Source organism: Bombus vosnesenskii, unplaced genomic scaffold, assembly GCF_011952255.1.
Source record: "Bombus vosnesenskii isolate JDL3184/JDL3185 unplaced genomic scaffold, Bvos_JDL3184-5_v1.1 scf7180000013294, whole genome shotgun sequence".
Lineage (NCBI taxonomy): Eukaryota > Metazoa > Arthropoda > Insecta > Hymenoptera > Apidae > Bombus > Bombus vosnesenskii.
Window position 1 is genome coordinate 1368098 of NW_022882945.1, and position 27569 is coordinate 1395666.

General features: G+C 43.7%; 1 long non-coding RNA gene across 2 annotated transcripts; it reads left to right on the top strand.

Moving 5' to 3' along the window:
- The first annotated feature begins 17020 nt into the window (after nt 1-17020).
- Nucleotides 17021-25820, top strand: LOC117232974. 2 transcript variants are annotated; one of them, XR_004493233.1, is made up of 4 exons: nt 17021-17122; nt 19328-19624; nt 22110-22439; nt 23960-25820. It is a non-coding gene; the product is annotated as an uncharacterized LOC117232974 (long non-coding RNA). The 2 variants fall into 2 exon arrangements; XR_004493232.1 differs by lacking the exon at nt 23960-25820 and having other exon boundaries at nt 22110-22532.
- Nucleotides 25821-27569: the final 1749 nt, after the last annotated feature.

Here is a 27569-nt window from a genome sequence, read left to right on the forward strand (position 1 = left end):
CGGATCGACGGCTGACACGTTCTCTACCGTGCGTTATACCTGACCGTGGGCATAATAACGCCGAAATCAAAACCGACTACTCGCACACACGTCGAGCCATATTGTTCGCTGCATCTGTCGTGTGCACGACACAGGGGGTTGTCATTCGCAACGAACACGTTCGACGAAAACTCTGTATCGCCGGCGTTCGACTCGCCTTTGCCCAGGTACAATGGGAATTTTTCACCGTGGCGTAAATGTTTTTGTCTCCTCTCCGTTTTTTCTTCTTTGTCGGTCCTTTCCCCCTCTCTCTCTCTCTCTCTCTTTTTTTCATTTGTTTCCCGTTTTAATTAATACTCCGGGAAACAAGGCAAGCCGCACAAAAATGGGCGCAGAAAGGATTTTCGTCAGTTTTTATGTATAACTTGCGATGAACATTCACGTTTGAAATTATACTGAAAATCGACAGAGTTGTTTTCTATTGTCTTTTTGAAGCATCCTTCTTTTTATCCTTTTTGTAATCGTGGAAACTATTGAAAAATAGAGTTTCAATTTTGCAGTGCTCTATTTTTCGTTATAATCTTCATAGCGAATTGCGAACGTTGGAGTAAAGGAAAAAAGGGAAACTGACAAATTGCGTTTTTCATTGAAAAAGATGTCTTCCGGTGAAGCTGTCGTCTTGGGGAAAGATTAAAATAGATTTATGCACGGTAGAATATTGCGAAGACGTACCTAATAAAAATACCATCTAGCTCCACGTTTGTCCGTGCCAGGAGAAAAGGAAATTTGTTTTACGCGAATGCAACCAGAATTTCAAAGTGTCGAGAGAATCCAACTACGTCATACTTGGCTCGGGACCACATGTAAAATAGATCCATGAAACCCGGAAACATTTTGCGTGGATGAGATTTATACAATTTCCAAGACGTTTTCGAACCGTACATTCATCATGTTTGAAGCTTCCAACTTGTCACAAATATCTTGAGCCGTGCAACTTCAACTATCTTACTTTATGAATTTATTATAAATGCTATTACCTCAAACTTTCTCTATTAACTCTTTCACAGCAGAAGATTCCTCAGTTATGTAGGAAGCTATTTTTCTGCCAATTTTTATTGATAATTAAACTGTAGATATTTATAAACATAACTACAAAAATAAGTAAAATTGTTAATATACTTTCTTTATAACAAAGTATCAAGATAAATGAACGATTACAACATAATTTATCCATCATTTTCTCCAATTATAGGTAAAGTATTTATCTAGAAATTATCCAGAAACTTTTGAACAGAAGTACATGCCCTATAGCTTCGGAACAGAAAGCTTGATTTACACCAACTTTCTTGGAAGCGTCTTCCACTCCTAGAATTTCGAACATCGATAATACCCTCGAGTCTGAATCACACGATATATCCATCCCTCCTGACCGAAATAGTGGTTGGGTGTATGGGTTAGTTTCACTTCTATTCGAAATGTTTACTATACGCAATTCGGCATAATGTTGCAGTCTCTCAACCCCTGCTGAGTTCTCGAGGTGGTCAAATCTTTGGCACAGAAATGAGGGCTGTAATACATATCTATAGCAGGCTGGAATTGTTTAAGGAGCTAGCGAGTGTCGCTCCCTCATCGAACTTCTCTGTTCAAGAGGGTTGTATTGTACTTCAAATTCACCAAATTATACCATCATACTTCGCATCTCAATATGAATGGATACATATAGGAAAACGAAGATTCTTTTCTTTTTTCTTTTTTGTGCGTTTGTGTGAAATAGATTAAATTGTTAAATTACGTAGAACGAAATCGAATTTACTTCTAGGCGATTGCATCCGATAAATTGAACGCGGTAAATTTCCTATTTGTGGGAAAATAAATACAGAATCTTTCTAGGTCGAGCACCCTCCGTCGTAAACGGCTTGTTCGATGGAGGAGCCTCTCGAATTTCGAGCCAGTTGGAATGTGGCTGACGACATTTATCTTACCGTGAGATTTTAAACAACTTAATACTCTCATCGATATCAATAAAATAGAAATTCATTATTCCGCATCATAAACTGTTTCAATCGCACTATAATATCGATACTACGTGATACATGTAAACCTACGATAAACAAGCGACAGGAATATGCTAATATTGTCATTACCGAGTTCGCTCATTCCTCGTTCTCGCGGAAACAACAACAGTAAGAAACAACATGAATAAGCCTGCAGCGAACGAAGCGACCAGAAATGGCTAGTATCGGCAAATAGACGAGATTATTTCCGCGATGGCAAAAGAAAAGATACGTGTCGAAGACCCCGGAAGGAGCGATTCTACGTGCGCGCGACTGGAAAAAGGATCTTTCGCGTACGCCCATGTAGAACGGTACAAACCTCCATCCACATCTAGCGGGATCCAGCGTATACGAGGACACGACGAGAAAGCGGGCGTTCGTTTAACACCTATAGATCGACTTGGTGAGGACAGAGAGAGGGCGAGGGAAGAGACAGAGAAGTTGGAAAGCAGAGGGACGATGGAGATGAGAGAGCAAGAGAGAGGCGCAGCAACGGTTCTCTGTTCGGGGGTGGTTTTCGGTGTACGAGGGGCTGGTCCGACCGATGGAAAGTCCTGAGGGATGAGGGAGGAGGTTGCCAAGGCAACGCTCTGCCAGCCTCGGCTTACTTTAGCTCTGCTCGTGCACTCGGATCAATACAGCATCACCGTGAGTTCCCGGACCAAACACACCCCCTCGACACCCGCCCCTCCCACTATCTACTCTCCCTTCTTCCATCTTCGTCTCATACCACTCTGCTCCCTCGATTTTCTCTCTTTTACCAACAATTTTTCTCCTTCTCTCTCGCTTCGTTTCTCGATTACCCTCTGGCTCTTTTCATCTCTGTTTCACCGTCTGCTCGTTCCTCGTTCAACTTATCCCCAGCTCCGCTCCTTTTCCTCTTTCCTTCTCTTTTATTTGCTGAATGTACGCGCCTCTCCCTTCCGGGGCTCGTGACTCGCTCTCCTCTCGTTCTCTCCTTGTTTCATTCTATCCGTATCTATTTAGTCGTCTCTCTCGTCCACCAGCCAAGCTGCCTGTGTCCGGCCGTGGGCTCTCGGTGCAGTGATCGCAAAAATTATCGCGCCGTTTTCGGTAGGTCATCCACGAAAACAATCGAGAGCCATGCGAACGACGAGACGCGGTTAATTAGAGATTTACTGACAGAAGGAACAAGTTGCGGTCTTGGATGAACTTTTTCTATCGTCGCATTATTTTTCTATGGGATCTTCCTACGGGAACGATATAGATTTTTGTTTCTTTTTTATCATTTTTCTCGATACTCCAGTGGCGAGGGTTATAAATACCTGACCTTAGCTAGCTTCATTCACTGCCCCCGTCACATTGATCTTTCCTTGAGCGAATGTTAATACTCCAATTCATTTCATGCATATTTTTATATTAGAACAAGATGATGCTCATATCACGTTCGAACAGTTTCTTCGTTTAGTTTCCCTCGTGAATCTAGTTAGCGTTTCTTTCAACAGTTATAGAATATCCGAAGAGATCCCTCTACAACGAGCACGTAGATTATTCTTTTCCCGCAGTTGGCACGGTCAATGTAGTTTCATCTGAAAACCCAGCCCGAATTTCAACGAATATCATCGACATCTAACAACTTCCCAATCCTAGCCATTTCAGAGGATGTCTTTTCTCGTAGCATCGATGTACAAGTGGATGCACCTAAATCGCTCACCTAGTAATCGAAACGAAATTCCTGACCACGATTTTCGAATGCCAGCGTTCGAGATGGAAGCAACTCCGGACACACACACCCAAATTTAAACGATCGATGTAAAGCGTCATCTGCAATTCGACGATCAATGCACTCCCCAGTCATCGTCGAGTCGGCGTTGCTCGTCGAGTTTCATTATTATCCGAAAAACGCTCGTTCAGAGACGAGGAATAATTACAACTAGCCCGGAAAGCACTCGTCGACTACTCAAATTTGTTTCAACAACCCACGGAATCGCACTCTCTCTCTCTCCCTCTCTCTCTCTCTCTCTCTCTCTCTCTTCACACGCTGCTAGGTGCATTCTCGTAAACGTCGAATCATATAAATTGCAGCGCACCGATTCGGATGGATCGTTTCGTTCTTCGTAATGCGCTTCTTGGCTGATGGCGTGACGTTCGAGGGTCGAGGACACGGATGGATCAACAAATTCAATCGGACTCTGATCGTTTCGGTTTTATACCGAAGCAAAACTCGTAGGGGATGTAAATCACTCGTAGCAGCCGTTCACCGCTCCATTTTCTCGCGTTTTATCTCTCTGAGTCATCGGTGAACTGCTCTACCTTGTCACGGAGAATTAAAGAAATAGAGGGAAATGGTAAAAGAGAACGTAGGTAGTTTTGACGACGGGCGCGCTCATCGATTCGCCAACTTCTTCTGACGTTCTTTTTCCGTCGAGCGGAATTGGAATCGCGGAATTTTGAACTAAATTAAATTGTCGACACGCTGAAAAAATATAAGAGGAGAGTGTTGGAACGAGATGGGCTCCGAGCGACGGCTGCAAGAAGATATAGTTTCACTTTCTTTTTTACATGATTTCTCCACTACTGTAGTATAGCTTTACGTTTGTTCGTTTTATTTCGAAAGTAATTATATCTTGAATTACTAAAAGGAAAATAACTTATTCGTAATAAAGATACAAATATAATACGTGACATCGATTTATGCAACGACAAAGATGGAAAAGTTCGCCATCAGAGGAGAATGAAAAAATCATGGTGGGTGTGGAGCAGCTTAATTGACGATTTCTCGTCGAAACTACAGCAATGTTGTACACGATGTGCAGCCCTGCTTTCCCACGCGAACTTAGCCAAGATCATAAACGCGTGAAATCGAAGCCTGCATCTCGTAGTAGAGCACACGAGAGAACTTAAATTAATTCGCGTTTTTACCAATATATAGTCAATGAACATCGTATCTCGTCTCGTATACGCGATAACTCGAAGAGGTAATTTAGACCATAACTACGTGATCGAGACGAGCAAGCTTCGTAGATAGTTCGTTCAGAGAGATAAGAAGACGATCTACGATAACGATATACGAAATTCAGTGGTCGATTAAAAAAGGAATGCCCGTGGAAACTGGTGGTTGATTATGATCAACGACCTCGAGCCCAGCGGCACACGGGGCAAAGGGTGGAAAAATGATAAACTTGGAGAAAGCCGGTAATCGGGCAGAAGTTCTCCGCGAGTTTGCCATGGAAAACACAAGGAGACACCCTCTCCATCATTTTGCTCGTAAATTCAACGGGATAAGAGGAGTGAAAGAGGACTCCGTGTCTGGATGCCAAAAAAGAACTTCTCTCGCTCGGCTCGAAGATTAACGAAGAGGAGGAAGATTAACTGACGCTTCCTCCAGAGCGTACTTTTCGTCCTTTACTTACGTGCACAGAGGCACGACTGTCTCTCGCCCCGAGCAACGTGTCATCGGGAAAAATAATGGCCACCGTCGCGGGATCAAAGGCTAATCGGAATCCCTTGTATCGTCCCGTGACTCGTCGGTGAAAAGGTGTTTCAAACGAGCAAAGTAGAAATGTAGAGAGGAAGAGAAGGCGGAGGGATGAAACGTACGCCATGGAGCGACGGCGAACGATTGGAGAACGAAAACCAGACGAATCGCCGTCGACTTTAATCCCCGGGACCCGGTATCGCGACTTCGTTTGATATTATAACGATTCTCGATGAAATCTGGCGAACTACGCGAAACCATCGACTTTTCCCCTATCTATTCTGCTGCCCAGAGTTGCTCTAAAAAATTGTCGGAGCCCTTCACGGGTGAAAACCAATTTCTCGTCCTTTCAACGGCCAACGATGTGTCACTTCTTCCGGGTCTTTTTACAAGGGAGGACGAAATCCGTCGTTTTCTTCGTTGGTCGCGTAAAAGCGGGCGAGAAGTGTCGAAAATAAAAAGAAAAGCTAGGTAAAAGGGTGGAAGGGTGAAGGGGAAGGGGAGATGGACGTTCGGGTAGAACAAGGACAAAAGCAATGATCGGAGAAGGACAGGCGGTTGAGTGCAAGAGAAGCAAAGGAACAGGAAGAAAGGCACAAATGAAATTTAATAAAATTTCAAGCGCGCTGGTCGGACCGTACACAGAGAGCTGCCGGGTCCGTTGGCGGTCACCATGGAGACGCAGCTTCCCGCACCCCGCGACGTCACTGCTCCATCGATCTGCAACCCCTCTATGGATATCGCCACCACTATAGTCGCTTTACCCACCACCACCACCACCACCACCTCCGATACCATCACCAACACCGACGACATCGGCCGATCTTCTCTGTACGTTTGTATCCGTGTGCGCCTCTTTACACTCTCTTCGTCGTACGTCCACAATCCCCTGGACCGCGTAATGGTACGTGGATGAGGGTGCACATACAGAGATGTTGGCCATGTGTACGTTTGTGCACGTAGACGTAGGAGCAGCCCGTGCAGCAGCCGGATACTCACGCAGCCGTGGCACGGTAGTACGCATAGGGAAAGTGAGTAACCTTGCCGGTTGCCTGGCTGGCTGGTGTACACCTTTCGAGTCTACCTTCGTTCCGAGCTAGCAGGTGAGGGTGGAGTCGCAAAGATGAACGCGAGTACAGAGAGCAGCGACGAGCGAGACGGAGAGAGGAAGAACCGACAGAGAGAATGAGAAAGAGAAGGCAGCCCTTATTTCTGCGATTCGTCCGGTGCACCCTTCGCCGGATCGCATTATCGATCGATGGATGGGTGCGAACGGGGCAACGGCGAACGACGTCCCCCTCTGTGGACCCCTCCTGTTCTCTTACACTTTTCCTTTACTTTAATACATCATCGATGACTCTTCTTCTTTCCGTTCTTTTTTCCACAACTTCTATATACTTTCTTTTTTGCCTTATGTATTCTTATGTAAGGTATCCCGTTATTTCCTCCTTTCCATGATCCTAGTAGTATAATTAAATTCGAGTCACGGTGAAAAAAGGCTGCCACTGATCCGTATTAGTGCGCTCGCGCTTTTACACGTTGATGACGATACGAGCTTCGCGTGAAAAAAGGATGCACGGAACACACGGAGGATGTTCCCGAACGACGAATTAAATTATCTCGACGCTAAACACGATGAAAAATGAAAATTGATGGCAACGATATTGGCAATAAGACAGTTAAATGAATTTCTCTTCTTTTCTCGATCTTCCTCTCTTTGATCTATCTTCTCGTTAATTGTTCTGCTTTCTCATTAAGAGGAGGATCTACTCTAGACCTGAGAATCTAATAAATTAACCGGGACCTCTGCCTCTCTGCATGCGGTTGATTCTTCTAATTGTAAACCGACGCGCGGCGCGTTCCTCTTCCTCTTTAATTTCATTAAAACTCGCGTTGCATCTTTCTCCGTCATTTCAGCACCGCTTATAGCCCGTTAATCGAATCCACGGTTAAGAGCGCAATTTATATGGAGCACGGACCGCCTCCTTTCTCTCGCTTCTATTTTTTCGCCGTCTCTTATGCCTCGATCCCGCGGGATTCAACGACGAAACACGCAATAAATAGCTCCGCCTTCTCCTTTCTTTGCCGTGTTACTTTTTTGCCTTGCAAGAAAATACTATTTACATCATTCTTTTATCGTTCATCTCCACATTGTTCTTGGTAGGTCAGATAAAGGATCTGAAACTCGCTGCGGTATCTTCAGAAATAGCTTTGATCGCGATTATCGCGGTACCGTAAAACATTTATCTAACGTTGCAAATATTGTAATGCAATATTGTATCCCGGACAAAGCTTTATATCCAATGTAAATTAAGATTTTCCAGCAATTTTGAAATTTTAATCGTAATAGGTAACATTTTATTACGAACATCATACTGAAATTTTTCGTCAATTTAAAAATAAGAATTAAAATGGAAATAGTTTAATGAACGACAGAGAATCAGTTTAGAGTTTTATTACAAATATTATACTTCCAAAATTATTTATTTATTATTTATTCAAATTCCTCGCCAATCTTAATACTTTAATTATCACAAATATAATCTGTTCCTGGAAAAACAAAAAAAAGTCGGAACGGGAGCAGTTTGCCGAACAGGAGGCAAGCCAATCGAGAGTACCTGACGGACATCGGGTTGCGCCGTTTACGCGCGGCTAGGGAGGAAAGGAAACACCGCGAAACGTCATTTCCTCGAGTGTTTTTCTTTGCCACACAGACCGCAACGATACGCAGGCCATTTCTGCCTTTCCCGGCTATGGGGGTTGCTGGCCTCCGGCAAGCTACAGCTGATCCCAAATTTTATCTCCCCCCGTGACCAATCAGGAGGTCGGTGTCCCGCACACGATCGAGCTAGACGGTGTGACGCCAGTAGTCCCGACGGATTTTCACCCTCGGAACGAACCCGACTGCGCGGAACCCTCTTCTCTCCGCTGCGTTCCTTTTCTCTCTTCGCTCGCTCTGCTCTCTTCGCTGCGGGATCGCTGTTAACGACGACGCACGGTGACCGAGAACCTCACCACGTCCGAGGAAACGATCAGTCAGAAACACGCTATCTCGATATTTCCATTTGCTCTCCTAATTTTTTCCTTCTGTTTCCTTTCTTACATCGTTAACAATTATGTCAAGCAATTAGTAACTTGTCAACATAGGATCTTTGATGTTTTCTCAAATATAGTTTCATAGAGGTATATGAGTCTGTATGTGCAAAAGTATTTGTGGCAGCACTCGACACATACGCCTCACATTATCCAAGGTTCTCATTGTAAATTAGACCGAACAAGTTTCCATTTGAAAGGAAAGGAAGATTTTCCTAGGCAGAGTTTTATCGATTCCCGAAAAACGACCGATACGAAATGCAGCCTTGACAGTCGGTATCGGCTGTCCGTGTAACACGAGAGAGGGGTAGGGATAGGTGCATGGGAACCACCAAAATTGGAAAGGCAATAAGGGTGTACCGAGGGTGCACCTCGGCTCATGGGGGTTGCCTAGCGACCCCAGCATCCAGCTCTCTTTCTTCCGTTTGGTAGCCCGTGTGCCTCTCTTTCCCTACCTATCCTCCTATTTACTGGCTCGTGCTGCCTCTCTCCCCTGTCCCCTCCACTCTTTCATCCCCTTGCCGTCTCTCTCAACTTGGGTCGCCCCAACCGTAGAATACCAGCTCTCTCCGAACCTTCGTCCGTCTTTCTCCGCCCTCTAGTTTCTTCCCGTTCGCTTCTGTCCGTCTCTGGAAATACCAATACGCTCTTCCTCTTTCTTCCACTCTCCGTTACGCTGTTTTCCACCACCACCAACGCCGTTACCGCGTACACCCCCTTTTTTTCCTCCGTTGTTTCTTTTTCTCCCTGATCTCTTTTCCATTCGACGCTCCGTAGTACTCTTCCGTAGGCTCATTCCCACCCTTCTGCTCATCCCCGTCTCTCTGTTACTCTCTTCGTTTCTCTGTGTTTCCCTTTCCCCTCCCTGGACGATCGTCCACCTCTTGCCTGTTCTCACTCCACGGTCCTGGGACCATTTTTCCATCTTCTCCTTTTTTCTCACTCGTTCTCCTTCCTTCCGACGAGTGCCAGCTTCCTCGTTGGTTTTCCGTGTCTTTTCATTCTACGCCAGAACCCGGAGTAGATACTCTTTCCTCTTTCATCCACTTGCCCTACAGTTTCGTCCTACTTCAACCCCTTTTCTTTCGTCCTTGTCGCTCGTTCCTCGTTTCTCCACGTAGATTCCCTTCCTTCTCCTCTACTCGAGGGATTCCCCTTGCTCCCGCACGAGGAACTAGCCCTGCTGCTCTCGCAAGGAGGCCGTGGCCCGAATTCTATCGACCCACGGTGTGTACCTACTATCAACAGCCTTCAGCTTCATTCACCCGCCCAAAAGATCCGGTTAAGAGATTGCGTACGCACACAGAAGACCGGCACGTGTTTTTGTTTTTGCGACGCTGGCCGGCTTCCGCCGGGGTTGCACCCGAGGAACACCCGGCTGTCGTCGATTTTTTTTACGATCCGATGCGGCGCGGCGAACTGCGAGCGACGAATTGTCGGAATCGAGTCGATTGGAAACGATGGCAATGCAGGGTGGTTCAATGAGATGAGTCCCGTTGGTTAAAATTCTTTTATTCATTTGTACGCAAATTTTTTTAGGAAAAATGGAAAGATGCGGTAGATGCAAAAAGTATTCAAATATTTATAGCCTCGTTTTTCAATCAAATTTTTTTTTGTCAGATTCTACATTTCATTTTTGTAGTATCAAGTCTTTTTTTTTTGTAGCCGTATCGTTCACTACATTATAATTTTAATACACTTGAATTCGTTAGCATATAAATTATATAATTAATACATTGGCGTGGAATTATATTTTGTAACCATTGTATAATGAGGATTTCTTAAATTACGCTACAGGTTACTGCTGATTCACTAGGCAGTGTACTAGGCGATTGACTACCATGAACAAGCCAGTGTTTTCCAATTCCGTGAAAATTACAGAAACCAGGGACCCGGATAAAGCGGATTCAATTCATATTTCATTGGGACGCGAATGAAATTTTATTCGTTCACGCATGCATGAAATACGCTATCCCTTTTAATAATAAATCGCGGCACTCGATGTTAGTCCGTAATGGCTGTTTTGTCAAACGGTAATTTTAACGTTGTACCATACCCGGAGAGTATTCGATATTGTACCGGGCGGTAATTGAAATGGTAAGTCTGAAAAGGAAGTATAAAAAATAGAATGTGAACAAGGAAAGCAATAGGAAATAACGGAACAAACAAAAAAAAAAAAAAAAATAAAGAATATCGCAGAGTAGAAACAAAACACGACGGTAAAAGCCATCGAAGTTCGAAATTGGTCGAAACGTCAGCCAATTCCCTTTTTAGAATTGCAATCATCACCTCTAGCAACGTCGATAACGCTCGTTGCCTCGGGCAATTTAATTCAAACATAAAAAATAATCCCTTTGATGATAGGTGGAGGTCGGCTGGAACGGAGCCAGCGGTCACGGAGAGGCTAGCTCTATGGCCAATCTCCATTCTCCGCGAGATCTTCGACAAAAATTTGTTTTCTCTTTCCACATCTCGTTTTGGCATTTCCCTATGTTCATCGTGGAAAACACGCGTATCAAAAGAGAACGATCGTCGATCTTCAACATCGTAGTTTGTAATATAGAATGGTGGACCATGGTCTGCAAAATTGAATGTAAATTTGCAAATGTTTCTTATAAAAGACCGTACGACACGATATGAGCGAAGGTAGATGTAAAACATTAACATAATATTATTTGGTATTATATCCAATCTTCTCTAAGAAGATTCGTCGTTAAACTCCGATCACAATTGAAATTTCAATATATTCGCGTTTAGATTAGCTATGAGTTCCATCGACGACAACATAGCGAATCTTAAGAATACTTTCCTGTAAAAATAAGAAATGTGACTTATCATATTCTTTTCCCGTAGTCTTCAATTTTAAACGTTCTTTTGTCCAGTATTGTGTACACATACAATGGCTAGAAAAGGTATTGGCACATCCCCTTATTATCCACCGTAGCAACCTTTCATTCGTATTTCACTTTCATAGTATCAAATATTTGCACTAAATACTTAATATCACATACATAATTAATAATAAAAGTAAATAAACAAAGTTATATAAAAATATGGAATAATACGAAATCTAATATACTCGGAACCAATTAATTAGTATATAAATGCTATAATAAATACAGTGGGATGCCAATGCTTTCTGTAGCTTTTGCAAACATTTTTCACACAAAAAATTAATTTTCCCACAGATACAATATTCACTACCTTGTATTGCAAATTGCACTCCGTCTCCTGACTTTTATTAGTTCCCATTCGATTAGTTTGATATTCTACTGGTGACAATCGATCTTTTCAGAGACGCAGGCAACATTGACGTTTACATGTTTGTTGACAGGGACGCGTCCCTTACTCTTGCAGCACACAAATCTCGTTGGCTCTCCGCAGGAGTCACAAGGATTCCGCTCTTCTAACAGCAGGTGGCTATTAGACGGACACGGTCACCGGTGGCCTCCAGTTTTACGGTCTCCGTAGTCCTTCCACCCGCGATTCGATTTTCTCCAATCGACACCGACAACCATGCAAGATCGAGATAATCCCGGTGATCGTGATTCACTCCGTCCCGAGAAAGGTAAAGTGAGTTGTTTATTGCACCGCGCCACTGGTAACACTTTTACGTTCGCTCCATGTCCCGCCGACCGTGTCGTTTATACACTTCCAGTAGCCAGTATATTTTTTCGAATTGATAGTCGTTCGTTTATTAGAGAGCTATTTTACTACGTCAAACGCACCGTTTTTTTTTTGTTCCCCCATTTTTAATAGGGTGCGTAGTGCTATCATGTGTTTTTGACGTTTATATATGCGAAATCGTATATCTTGATTGATAAAACAAATGACTACGTGTTTTTAGAGAATTCAGAAATTTCCCTGATTTACGTGCTCGGAGATTATTCATCTCTTAATCCTACCAGAGTCCTTACATTTACACTTACTATCAATTTTTAATTGATATTTGTTACGTTAACATTAATCTCGTAATACACATAAAAGACATTAAAAAATGGAATATTAAACGAAACTCCACTGCACTCCAAACATTTGTACATGTGAATTACGTATCTTGATTCATAATAAATAACTATATATTTCTAGATTAGGTAAATTCAACAATATTCTTAATTTATGTCTTTCATATATTTTTTCACTCTCAAGCTACATTTTTCTTGCATCTACATTTATTTCATTGTTAATTGATAGCTGTTTTATTAATATGAATCTATTAGTGAACATGGAAGATACTTAAAAATGTCTGAACACTAGAAATAGTTCTGATGGCAAAAGCCAAACCAGTGTCTGACCAACAAGTGTCTAATACTACTTACGTTCTCAAACAGGGCGCACGGTCTTTAATCAAAACCCTCTCAGCCAATGCACGTAGACGAAGGAAAAAAAAAGGGATATTATGCGCAGCATTTTATGCAACGTTGTAGGATTAATGATTCTCATTATACTTTTAACAAGAACGAGTACAAAAGAAATTAATGCTCACTTTCGATATCAGCGCAACGATTCGGTTCAATTGGTACGCCGGTTAAATCGTGCTATTAAAAATAATTAATCGCCATCAAGCTCGCGCAATATTCTCGCAAAACTGATTTCTCAGATAAGCATAATTATCAATTATAAAATGCAGAAGCAAATCGACGAAACGTTACAACAACTTTCCGACGTGCTCGTAAAAGGATGTGAGTATGAAGGCATGAAATGTTCGTTTTTCTTTAATCGAGACAAACGTGCTTTTGATTTTTATCCGAATTAGTTTATTAACCCTTTCGAGGCGAATTTTTCTTTTAATTCTGTTACGTTCTTCCATAGTAAAAGTTAACTCGGGATACATTGTCTTATTACCTTTAAAAGGATTAACGCAAGTATTATTGCTAACGAAATACGACGTTCGTGATGCTAATTTCAAGAAAATACTGTTCAGAATTTTATAGGATCTTAACAAGTTCACTCTATTTTTCATCTTGAAAACTGATATGGCTGCAAAGAAGTTTAAAAAACCTGACCAACGTAATATCGTTTTTTACATATAACCAAATGCTTTTAACCTGAAATATATTCCGCCTGAAAATTAAACCAGTGGCTAACCCCTTTACACGCGTATCGATACAGATACGCGTCTTTGGTTTACACACCGACCATGTTAATTACGTGTTAGTCGTACGCTGTAGTGCTGGACTAATATGCCCGCAAATTCGTGACGCGGCTCGTCAATACAGGTAACAGTACAGTGTATTTCCATCCATGTGCCGCCATGCAGTGTAATTTTCCGCGTACTACTGATTAATACCGCCTCGATATAGTAAAACGGACAAAGATACTATATATATTCCAGCTATAATAATGTTCTAATAAATTTTTCGGTAAACATCCTCCTCGAACGTCGAAGCTTTCGATGATAGATAACGTAAATATTTGATATCGTTAAAAAAGCCTTCCACCTCTGATAACCCTTGAACCAGCTTTCTCGAAAATACCACCCGTATCCCATAACATCGAGCACAACGTTAATTTCATTAAAACGTTCGATTGGAATTACCGAGTTGTCAGTCGTTTCGTCTCCGCTAATTGCCGATCAATTTTCCAATTTCCGCGGCGTTGTTGCGGCTTGCAGAAGGAAAAAAGAAGCTCGTCGAACGAATCCAACCGTACCAAACGTATTTACGGGGAGGAATAGCCACGTAGGATGTTTCGAGGCCATGTTATTTCCTCCTCGTATCCAAGCGACAAGAACGATCCGGTGAAAAAAAGAAAAAGAAAAAAAGAGGAAGAAAACAAGGACCACTTTTTTTCCTTCTCGACAACATCATCTCGAACAGGAAAAGAACTTTCGAACTCGAAAGATGGCGGAACTACGGCGTGGAGGGATTGAAGGTGATTATTAGAAGAACGAAGGACTGGGTAATCGACGATACCATCCGCGCGAGAAAACGAACCGCCTAGACGGGGATGAAACTTGGATTTTCTTCGCCGATCAACCCTCCTCTCGTTTTATTTTGGTAGAGAAACGCGGCTCGCCGGTGTGCGAGCTTTAATTGATATTAGGAAGTTGAGAAAAGAAGGAAGTAGGGCGGAACAAGTCGTTAAAAATGTAGTGGACGGTAAACTTCGAGGCGGTTCTCTCGCGTTTGCTCTCGATGAAAATCGGTCCGCGTTTTTAATTGCTTCCCTACCCTCGAGCAAGCTCACGGAAGATTCTTCTTCAAAGAATAACCGAGTCTTCCCCTAGCGAACGTTGCGATCGTTGCGCGACCGTGTGTTTTCTTGCAATGGGAACTAAGGAAACGGATTCTAATTTTCCTTCGTTTCCTGCTTTCTTCGCGCGGCCCGGTTGAATTTCAGAAGGAAAAAGACTCGGCGCGAGCGTATTATTAGCGAGCCAGCCGAGAGCACCGTCGCTGAGAGCAAGAAACGGAAATGGCGCGACGTAAACGAGTCGTTCCGCTCTTCCGCGGATAAAGTAACAGTGGAGGTGAGATCAAAGTCAAGTTCTTTCTCTTTTCCTCTTTTCTTTTTTGTTTCACCTGCAACGAGAAATAATCTGGTAAAAGGGCTTTTTTTCCTCGATACTTTGATTCGAAACGCGAGACTGGTCGCATAAAACAAAAACTCGAACATAGCACGCAGCCTCCTATCATGCGAGAAACAGGCTTTCTTTTGTGTATTCCCGGACTACGACTGGTAGATTAACGTACGTTTCTTTGTTACGACTGCGAGACCAAACGCAAGACGAAATAATGACGTTTAAAGTACAAAACGGCCAGATTCTGCTAACGTTTATACCACGATAAGCTCTGTAACGAGTAAAACGCAAACACGTACGAAACGTAATTAGATTTTTACGTCCATCGCCAGGCACGTTCGGTATACCTCATTTCAATGAAAAAAACATTCTCGTTTGTCTCGTCCGTTTCTCGAACGTTGGTGCACAGGTCCTCTCCCAAGAGACGAGTCCTGGATGATACGATGCGGGAACGTGAGCAAAGAACCGTCGTGAGACCTTGCACCCGAAATTCCCACCCCCTTTACGCGGCCAGAATCCAAAGTCCGTGGGGGACCTAACGAAAACACCGAAGCGAGGCGAATCTCCCTCGTTTCTGGGTGACTCGTGGATGAAAGAGGGATGACGGGTGAGATCGCGAGGCAAAACGAGAGCGACGCGCGCGGGAACAGAGGAATTGAAACACATTACAGGTCCATAGTAGGTGGAGGTAGGGGCGTGCTAGGTTGCCAGTCAAAGAGGGAAAAAGAATTAGGAAGCAAGGAAGGAAGGAAGTAACGAACGAACGAGACCACGCGAGAAAGATATAGTCTCTCTGTGATCCGACTCTCCCCTGAAGGTTGCTCGTGGAAGAGGAGGTTGTACGCCCTTGAACGAAGACGGGCAACAGGAGCGTACGACGTGCATCCCTTTGGACAGAGACGAATGCCTCGGGAACGAAGAGAATGCTAGAGTCCCGTGCGCTGGGACTCGGAGAAACGAGAAACGCAAAAACGTGAAGGAAAGAGACAGAGGGAAGAGAGAAGAAGAGTATGTAGTAGAGAAGAGAAGAGAAGAAAGGCGCGCGCGGTGTATGAAGCTCGATTTTCTGGGTGACGCGTGCGCGACTCGCGTTAAAGCGCGCTCGCGCCATCAGCCAACCACCACCAGCAACGACAACGAACCACCTCTCCCTGAGCGACGTGGTTCTGGGCAGAGCGACGGCAGGCGGGTAAACGCGAGCACCCGGCAGAGAAGCGGCACCACCATCAGTGCGATCACGAGCATCGCGAAGCCTGGTTTGGTCGCGGAAAATGCGCGGCAGGGGTGGAAAAGGGCCGACGTGAACATACCACACAGCCTGTGCCTGGCTGGCTGCCCGCCGGTTTTCGGCAAGAGACGACACAGCAGCAGCAGCAGCAGCATCAGCAGCCTGTTCGTGACGAGCCCCAGAATGCTCCTGGAGGGGGCTGACTCGGAAGGGGAGGGGGGGAGGCTCCAGAGTCGGCATCCTCGGTTCTAGGGTGGAAACCACTGCCACCGACAACGAGGGTTGGTGGGGGATTCAGAGAGGGCTAAAACGAGAGGTGGCTTGGTGGGAGGGAGAACAGTCGATCCCTGGGGCACTACCAGGGGGATTGGGGGTTGATATCGAGGGGCAGGGCTAGGTGGGCGAAGACGGAGAGGGCGTAGTGATCCCGCGACCATCAAACCAACAACACCGTCCCGACACAAAACGGCGCATCCTGCTGCGCCCCCTTCTTCTTCTGTCGCTTCTGCCGCTTCTGCTTCTTCTTCTTCGTCGACACGTCCTGTTCCATCGTAGTCGGCCACGGCGGCGTCGACCGAAGTCGGCTCACGCATCCTGGCTTTCTTGCCGCTTTCATCCACGCAAGATGTCGAACACGATCCTCCACGATGGATTCCATGGAGGTATCCGAGAGATTCATCTCCTGGACCTGCTGTCGATGGACGATGGAGTATGGTTCTCCAATACGGTGACCGTGGCTGGAAGAGGATCCAGGAGACATTCGATCAGCTACCATTGGATCCACGGAACACGGAATTCATTGACAGGTAAAGTATACCAGGATTTCTCCCGTGACGATCTCAAGGTCAATCTTTGGTCCGATAGGTTTCGTTCCGATTTTCCCTGATCGTGTCTTGCCGGTTAAGGTGCCTTTGATCGTAAAGCTTTTGACCTTCTTTTGGCGGCTCTTTCGCGACATTTTGATGATCCGTGATGATCTTTATCAATACGTAATTTCCTTTTTTATGTCCCGGACTGAGGTAGTTCAAGGTTACGTATAAATCAGGAAGTGACGTTTACAAGGCTTCAGGGTCATCGATGATACGGTCCGTTTTTTTCGTAATTGTTGTTTTGACGTAATTTATATTCCATAAAATTATTAATTAACGACACATAATTATTTTATGACGATTATTATTGCGTCCATTTTTCAATTCGTTAATATAAAACGTAGAATTTTCCCCATCGTATTAATATCATGTATTGATCGAATAAAACTCTTGATTAGAAAATGTACAGACTTGAAAAATTATAGTTCGTGAGGACTGTACCGCGATGACCTTTGGTTACGTCAAGTTACATCATTCGACACAGTCGGTTTAATGACATATGGTCAGCTACGAATGTCGATAGGAGAAAAGCATCCGTGTTACGGAGAATCACCATATGTTACAATGCCGGTAACGTTTTCTTTGGCCTCGACGCATCATTTTTAAAAAAGGCATCCGTCCAAGATAGACATCTCAAATGATGATACAAATTCATCGTATAATACGATACACTCGTTACAATTCTACAGTATATCTACGATATTATTATTCAAATACTTCAAACATTACAACCGAGTTACTTAATCGCTATTATCGATGTTATCTCTCTTCTTCCAACAAGATTACACAAATGTTTCCGTACACGCAGATGATAACTGATGAGACGTTCCTCTTAAATCCCACGAACGTTCTTCGATGTCGTAAGGACAACGTAACATCCTGACTTCTATAACACCCGGTAGACGAGGTGTTCCCCTATTCCGCGTAAGTACATTATGGTGTGTACTGTTGTTTTATCAGTAGTGCAGGATCGCCATGGCTACGAAGTATGAATAAGCCGTTGCCGGCACGTCGCCGCTAGCTGTCTAATTACCATTTTCGTAATTTGCTGTCACGAAACTGACTTTCAGTCGCCATCCTTAAAAATAGCCCACGATCGGCCCGGAAGTCCCCGAAAATGTGACGAGAAAAATCTCTCGCCACCTATCGACCACCACGATTCCGACTACTTCCGCAATTCGATAATCCTCTGGGAGGGATCTATCGATCGTTCTGATACCAACACTTATCTATACTACACTTTCAAAATTTATTATCTATTTATTAAAAAATGTATCGTCTATCCCATGATCTTAAATATCAAGTAAGTAAAATTCGGAACAAAACATACACAATATTCTTTAAATACACATATTTTCAAATTCATTACCTGTTCTGCTAAATATTAAATAAAATTTAGAGTAAAAATTATGCAATTTCCTTTGACTAGAGTTGTTAGTACTATAAAAAACTATTAAATTATTACAGATGTATCTAAAGTTTTATATCATTTATGATCCTTAATTATCGTTAATGGTCCTCGAACGACCGTTCTAATTGCGTGAGAGACAGTCTCGAGGATTGGACGATCCCGGCGAGACAACTTATCGAACTGTCAATATGTGATCAGCTGACGAACTCGGCTGAGGGTTTCAGGACGGATTCCTATTTATAACCAACCGATCGGTCGTCCGCCGTTCGACGTTCGACGCCTCGATTACGCTAGAAAGATTCGATTACCAACGCTTCAGGGTATTTAAACTTTCAACGATCTTCCCATCCGATTGCACAAAATCAATCCTCCACGATTCTACCAATCTTTTAAAACCATTATTCACTACGTGATTCTCTTTACGTGGCAAATCTTCAAATATCCAATGTAGACGACAAAATTCTATCTTGCCAATAACGTGCACTTATCAATTCTTTAATTCTACATGTAAGTCAATGACAGTCGGTATTTTTAATTCTATAGATAAAGCATGATGAGAAAGAATTTAGAAGACACAATGAAAAGCTGTTGCTGACCTACGACCACTCAACTGCCTCGCAAGGCCGAGACACGTCTCCTCACCCTCTTGTCACAAATGCTGCCTCATCTTCCAATTCTCCCGCTATCGTTACCTCTCTGTTTCGCTCATGAAAACTGTTCGTTTGTTCTAGATACCAGGTAGAACCATGCGGTTCGTCGGCCCGGTACCAGGGTTCTCATGAATGGAGGAGGGTTCGCCAGGATCGATGAAGAGGGCGTGCCTTCAGGGGAGGATTGGTATCCGTGACGTTTTCAACCCCACCTGAGAAGGCCGCAAACGGAGTGCACGTGCTCGATTACGTCATAAGGATAGCCTGGACTGGAGCGAGAGTAAAGTCATTCAGTGATCCTGTATCGCTGCTCGTTCCACGGTCATAAGACTCCACTTCCGGTTCTCACCGTAACTGTAAATTAATGTCAACTTCACGGTAAGACCCATTAGTTTCGTTTCTTCCTCATCCCGAAAGATATGCATTTCTAGATCTTCTTGTTGAATTTTTAGTAGTTCGATTTTTAATAATAATACTTTCTGTTAATTTATTCGCCATCTTTTTCGTAGTATATTTGCTTTGAAACTTTTTTAGTTCGTTTTTATATATTTCTCAGCTTTGTAAGATGCAAGAACGTATAAGATTCTCATAGTTAAAGTCCTATAATCCCGTTTAAACTATTTCTTTTGCATTGTACAATTGCACCATAAAAGAACATCGCCTTGCAACTCAAAATATTCGTAACGTGCACAAATTCAAGTATCCAAGTAGCAGATCAAAATTCCCAAGTTTTGACATTCTCGAGACGAGCGTCAAAGTCTCCATAGACGGGAATTCGAGTCCTTGGGATTTTATCGCTCGTATAATTACTGTCGTATTCGCCACGCCCGATTACCCACCCCTGTTCTACACTCTCGAAAACAGCTCCACTCTCGTGGTATAGTTACCAAAACCAGGTAACGATCGTTTTCTTTTTTGCGTCCCGCGTTTCTATCTCCGTAAAGTAGCATTAGATCTTCGCGAGATCTAATCCAGATCGATCGTCCCAAATTCGCTTCCCCTACTCTTCTTTATCATTCAGCCCCTTTCACGAGGCACGACGCTTTTTCCCGAGAAATTAATGACACTTTCGACATCCCATTGCAAATGTCAACGTTGGCTAGCATTTAAATAACTTCGTATTAAATTCCTCGTCTCCAAGGGTGTCTCCTGCGAGGGTTAATAGGCTGAGATCGGGAGAGAGGGTGGGGGTTGTCGAGGTTAGGCGAGAGGGGTGGGTGTAGCGCGAGGAGGGTTTAAATCGATGGATGAAACCCCCCTCCTGGTAACCCTGACCCACAGTTCTGGCAGACGAGGTCCCAGCCCTTCGAGGGAATGCCCCATTGTGCCACGGAAACCCCCGTTTCTTCCTCGCTTGACGGATGTGAATTGGCCTTTAGGGCGATTGTAGCTTTCAAGCACGCGCTGGACCCCGTCGCGCGCTCACACAAACACACACACACACACACACATACGAACACTGTTACGGCCCCCCATATCGAGTCACGCGCCCTTTAAAACGAGCAACACCCTTCTCACCAAGGTTTTTGGACGAGTTTCGGTCTACGGACCCCTTCGCCCTTTACTAGGACACTCGGCCAAAGAGATACGCTCGGCCAATCACCTCTTCCATCACGAAAATTATGGGTTTTCGGCTCGAACAGCACGATCCGCTATTGTGTCTCAAAAGGGGTATACCCGTCTTTCGAAAAAATTCGCTCGACCTAGTGTATAGTCGTATCTCGTTGTTTTATGGGATAGACGAGTTCGTTAGAGATACTTTGTTAAACGAGGAACTTTTTTTTTTATTGGAAAAGTTTCGGTAAAAGGTGTAAAAGTTTGCTCATTCTCTCGTTTGGAGGTTGTAGGCGATCGTACTTGTTTGTCGAAGTTGTGTTAGTGTCTCAATGGAATATTTTATGAATGAGAACGAGTATCCTTTAAAAAACCATAAATCTCTGATTCTTCACGATCCTCGATAAATATGTTAAAAATTAAATAACGCAGTATTCGTTTTCGAAATGGTAAAATCAAACAATCGTATACAAAATTTCCACCTTGTTCTTTCTGTGACTACTAATCTTTCCACGTCAAAATTTATCGTACAACGTAAATACCTCACAAAGGAAAAGCGATCTATAAACCGTGAAATTTTCTGTTTCCCACAGAGAATTCGTAAAACCACGTCGAAACGGGGCGTAACGTAAGTCGTAAGACACGGTCATGTTCTCTTACGTAGGCAACTCCGTGGCGAACATCCATCAAGATCCGCGTCAATATTAGTCAGAGCATCCCATATGTCCCTCTCCACGCGAGGAAAAAGTATGGAATGGGGTGGCTTTCTTGATTATGCGAATATCTACAGACAATGGAACCCCAACGTCAGCTGCTCCCCGGCCCTGGATATCACGGGGTCGTACACCCTCAGCGAAATAAGCAATAAGTTATGGTGGGACTGACGAACCCCCCGTAGACCCCCCTACTCCGCGTACCAACACCCTCTAACCACCCCTGATCGTGGGTCCATAGGACGAGTGGTATCGTTCCATAGTATAGTTTCGACGCTCATCAAGCTCAGTTCGCATTGCGACGTGCATCGCGCCGTGTGCTCGCCTACGCTTTTTTTCTAACCCCCGCGCGTGCTCTCGATATTATCGAACGTATACATACGTGCATCGAATAACGAAACGCATCCGTTGAACGCGATACGTTTGAACATTGTTCGAGTTGCAACGGTGATTGAGAATTTGTTGATCGACCATAGTGTTACGACGTTACATCGTTTTATTCCTTTGTTTTTATCCCTTTTATCTTCTTTTTCATCTTTCTTATATCACGTTTAGTTTTATCATTTTACATCGGGATGTTGACTTCACTGTGGCAGTAACTCGTCGTTGATGGGTTGGCGGAGTAAAGACGGATAGAGGAGGAAGATACTGAAGAGGCTAGTGAATATTTCACACTGTTGGTGGATTTTACGCGGAGGAAGATGGAAAGAAGAAGTGAGATGGTGGAAAATACGAAGATGCGTGAGTCTGTGCTCCTTGCGTTCACTGCGGGCTTCCATGTGCCAACTTTTCAAAATTCATAAGGCACGCGGTGAATGCCAAGAGCGGACCAAATTCAACGTTCTCTATCGCGATACACGTCGATCGTAGTTGGCAGTTCACGGATTTCGACGATTTAACTGTGCTCGTTACTTTTGCTACGACAGGTCAGTAATGAGTTGAAATTTCCATGTCTGCGATTTTGATTTTCATTACGTTCGACGATTAATTTATTTTTAATTTTCCCTCTTTTTCTATTTTTTTTTTTTTTTTAGTTTTATATCTTAATAATAGTAGACCGTAAAAGTGGATCGTAGTAATAGTTTTGAATGATTTCAAGTAGACGAGACTTCAGTAGTTCAAGAAAATCCTTTTGTTTTTCATTTTTCTTTTTTATTCTTCCTGCTAGAATTTGTAGAATTGTAGAATTTCAGTTTGATAACAGAGTGAAACTTTAAGTTTGTTGTAAAGTGAGATCATGTACAGTAACAGCTCCTCTTCGACTGTGTACATATGCATTCTTTTTAACAATAAAAAGAAATATCGTTTACCCCCGTCTATTATACCTGCGTCTCTCAATCATTTCTCCATCACGATTCTCTCTACTTCTTTCTTTTTCTTTTTCTACTCCCATCGAGTGCCTAACCATATCAGGTAAGGAACCTTGAACTTTCTCTCTCTCTCTCTCTCTCTCTCTGCCTCGGTCTCGGTAATTTCACCCTGTAAAGAACCTTACTCAACACGTCAATTAATTTTTCACAATCTATTACAAACCGACGAAGATCCTCTAATCCTCATTACGTGACCACGTACGATCACAATAATATAAATTACAATGCTTCATCAACTTTTCCCATTCTACCATATTCTACACACCCATATACTCAATTCATTCCCAATTTATCACGACTTATTTTCCCACCACGTTTACATTTCCTTGGACGTATTTCCAACCCTGAAAAGATACCAAAAACGATCCACGCAATTCTACAAAACAACGAAGGGAGCCCTTCCTACGGTTTGTTCCCAATCCCTCGACTTTCTCAAGGACAAACTCGTGATCGAACCCAGCGATGATCGTAGAGCGGCATCAACGAGCAGCAGAGACATAGAGAGCAGGGTTAGCAATCGTTTTAAGTGTCCCAGCGTGGCACGAGCGGCGATAAGGGTGGGAGAGAGGGCTTAAAGTCAGCACCCCCGTAATGGAAATTGGGGAATTCCCGAACGTACGACGAAAACGGCCGCTTGTATCGACCGAGTCCTCATCCGCGGAACGGGCAAATACGAGCTGCCGGTGGCAAGAGGGGGTGACTGCTAGCATAGGGGGGTGGCAAGGGGTGAACGGAGGTTTAAGGGTGGACGTACGTTGCCTGGCAACCCATCCCTTCTCGCCAGCATCCCCCTGGACCGCCGCGGCTCCAGCAACGATGCCACGTTACCAATACCAACCGCCGATGCTCTGTGCTTCCACCTTCTACCAACGCGGCTACCGAGAGCTCGATTTTCCTCTACCCCGGTTATACGTATACCCTGTTAAAGGAAACGCGTCCTCACTCTACAGACCCGTCCAACACTCCAGCAGTTTCCTCCATTATTCAGGCCCGATGCTCAACCACTGTCCCTTTTCGTCGGTTTCATCCCTCCACCTGCCAGACGTAGCATCCTCTCTCTTTTTCTTTATTTCCAGCTTTCCACGGGGCACCGCAGAGAATCTCCGCCGCGGATAATGGACGTCTGTGCACGCGAATTAGAAACGACGATCGCGAAATCAAGCGTACGCAGGCTTTCGTTATCGGAAAAGCGGTTCGATTGCAACGGGGGTTGGGGAGGATACGCCGTTATACTCGGGATTTGAGACGAGTTGGTAATAACGTAGATTATTCGATCGGTGGAGAGAATATTTTCTATACTCGATTATTATAGAGAAGCTTTTTTAAAAAGAAAAATAGCAATTTAGATTATTCGTTTGTTATTATAGATTATCGGAATTAGTTTGTTCTTAAATTTGTAAATATAGTGTAGAAATAGTGTAGAGATGATCGAGTTTTAGGTCTGAGAGATCTAGATTATTTGATTATTGTTATTATAATCATAGAAAATTCTTTCTTCGCGAATGGGGATGATAAAGACACGAACGTAGAGAAACGTGCCATAATTTCGAACCGTAAAATACTTTGAATTCGGAGAACATATTTTACTCGATCGTTATAACGAACTGTTTTCTTGCAAATGTGTGTAACGAGGATAGCAATATAGGAGGACGTAACTGAGCTTTAAAGGATCATGAATTTCGGTTGTCGTATAAAGCTTGATCGTAATAAAGTATTTTTTCCTTTAAGCATATAGATTAACAGCAGAATTTTAAACCTAAATTTAGATATCGCGAGGTTTCGCGTTTTCAAGAATATAATTTTATAAATACCGTGCGATATTCAAGAGTAACCTCCATCGTCCGATATCGACGAATCTATCTTTGCTCCTCGCCGAGAGTAGCGATTATTAATGACGCGAACCTCGGCATCGTTGCAAGAACCAATAACATCTTAGATACGTAGATTTACGTAGATTACGTAGATATTAGAACGACCGAACTACTTTACCTTATATTTTATTAGAACGAATGTTTTCGATTGATCAAGAACTGTAATTAAGGTTTGAGAGTGTATATATAACGTATTTGTGAAAGCAAGGTGTGTGACCGATTTACTAATAACACATTCGTATGAAGAAACATGTTTAATTGCATGATGTAATGTGGTTGGAATAAACGAGCATACGTAACCAATGCATCGCACATTCTTTCCAGCGATCCACAAAACGCATCAAAATGATAAACCCGCTCCTATAATTACCAAGTTGTCTAACCTGTCGCTTCTGATTATCTACAATCGTCGTGACTTTCACCAGCATAGAGTTTTACAATCGTTCCCTTCCGCGTTCCTCTCCTCGTCGAGCAGACAACCGATCGAACTGAATGGTCGCTGGAACCATCACGCAATAAAGTGTAACCCGAACGAACGCTTGTTAACTCTCGTTCCTCCCCTCCCTTTTACTTTTTTCCCATTATCTCCATCCTGCGTGTTGCGGAGATAAAAAAAAGAAACTAAGAAACCTCATCAGCATAAAGGACACAGATTTCTCGATATTTCTATTGAGATAAAGAACGGTCGTAAAATTCGATCAATCATTCATATCTCGCATAATGTGATATAAAGACTCATAAAACATCACACCATTCATAAGTTTCGTAAGAGATGATAAATACCGTCAGAGAGAAAATTCCTATCAGAAGCTTGCCGAAAGTCCTTGACGAGTTTCCCTCATCGGTGTCCTGATCATCAATCAAATCTTCTTCTCAAGGTAAAAGCACGGTCGTTATCTCGTAAGAAGACACGAGCTCCGTAGGTGGGTAGCGAAGCGCGAAAGCAACCTCCTGGTAAACCATGCATCAACGAAAAGCGTTCTCATGGCACGGTGAAGGCCGGTCGAAGGTAAAAGTAAAAGGTATGCCATTTTCGCCACGCCACCCCTGACCAGCTCCCGAAATTCTCTCGCTCCATCTCCTCCGGCGTAGGCGCGACAAAGAGATTCAGATGAAGGTCACTTTGCCAATAAAAAGAAGCTCGAAACGGGGGATGAAAGGGGGTGGACGTGAAACGAAACAAGACGCGGCCACTACAGAAACGGCGATACCCTCGCCCTTTGCAATTCGATCAACGAATAAATTTCATTCAGGTGATATGTTCCTCGATGAGAGAAGGCCAAGCTCTGATACGCGTTGATTGCAAATTAGTTGATTTTATGCGACCATGGAGCACGATTAACGGCCATCCCTTTCGAGTGGACTCGCTGCTGAATCAATTTACACGGGATGCTACTTTTTTCGAGTACTTTGAAGTAGAAAACTGGAGTTAGATTGGTAAAGAGAGAAGGAGGAGTTGATTATTCTACGTAGAGGAGGTAAATGGTTCCACGGGTATATAGACCGAGGGGCGAGGGTGATGGGAGAAAATAATTCGCCCACAAAGATAGTTAGACACCGAGAAAAGTTACACCGGGTGTAAAAATGTTCGATCGAGGCAACGTAGCGGAAGAGATACGGACGCCTCTTCCACTATCCTTTTTAAGTAATCTTATACGAACAATTTCAAGAGAGAGAAACGTACAAAGGAAGTATTGCTATATTTCGAAACTCCGGCTTCGAGTTAACGTCGGTTCTTTTATGAAACGCGCTTTAAATATTTCAATGTAGGTTCATCAGCATCGGTTGAGAAAGACGTCGATATCAAGGGACGGTATCGAAGCATCGCGATAGCTGTGCAAGCTTTAATTACATCCTTTCCACGCCTTCGTTCGACGTTGCATCCAGATAAATGAATATTTATCAATCTCTTCCCTCACCTTCGTTGGAAACATTCGAAATCTAATCCCTCGTCTAAAATGTGGGGAATGATTAACGCAACTATGTAGGAGTGTTTACCAACTCCTCGAGGGTCCTTCAACTTTCTTCGGCCGAGTCCTTTCACGTTGCCGCAAATTACGCAAATTATCGGCGGTATCCGCGTTTCCCCGGTGCTCGTTCCGCCTCCATGGCCGACTATTTCGACGTCGTTTCCGGCTGACGCGAGGGACGCGTGCACCGTAAAATCAGCACGCGAAATCATAAGCCGAATATGCTCGTCTATAATTCACCGGATTACTCCAGCGTGAAGTTGATTCTACCAGTCAGCGCTTTACCGCTAGGAGAAAAAAGAAGAATGAATAAATGAAACAAGCGTTTCGTTCAGTGAAAAAAGTGGGGGGAGCTAGTTGGAATTTTTTAACGGAGATATAAACCAGGCCTCGAGAAAAAGTTTCCAAATACTTCCTCTATAGTTTCGCGATTCACCGGCTGTAACACGGTCCATTCCGTGGATTTTCATCGAATAATCATTCGATCCTAATGTCGTCACCTCGACCGTCGACCAATGCTACCGACATCGTTTCTCTTTCTCTCTCTCTCTCTCTCTCTCTCTCTCTCCGTGGTCCAGGGAGAAACTGAGAGCACTCGAAACACGCAAACAGAAGGAACCTATATAACGAAGGCGAAACGAAGAAGAAACCGGTGGAGAAAAAGAAAGAAGGAAAGAAAGGAGAAAAAGGAGAAAAAAGTTGAGCCCGAGCAGGAAGGAAAAGGAGACCGGAGGGATACAGAGAGGACAAAAAAGGAGCCGAGGGAAGGAGAGAGGAAAAGAAACGAAGACAGGAACGCGATGAAGGGATCCGCGCGAAGAGAGGGTTAGGCAAACGGCGAGGGG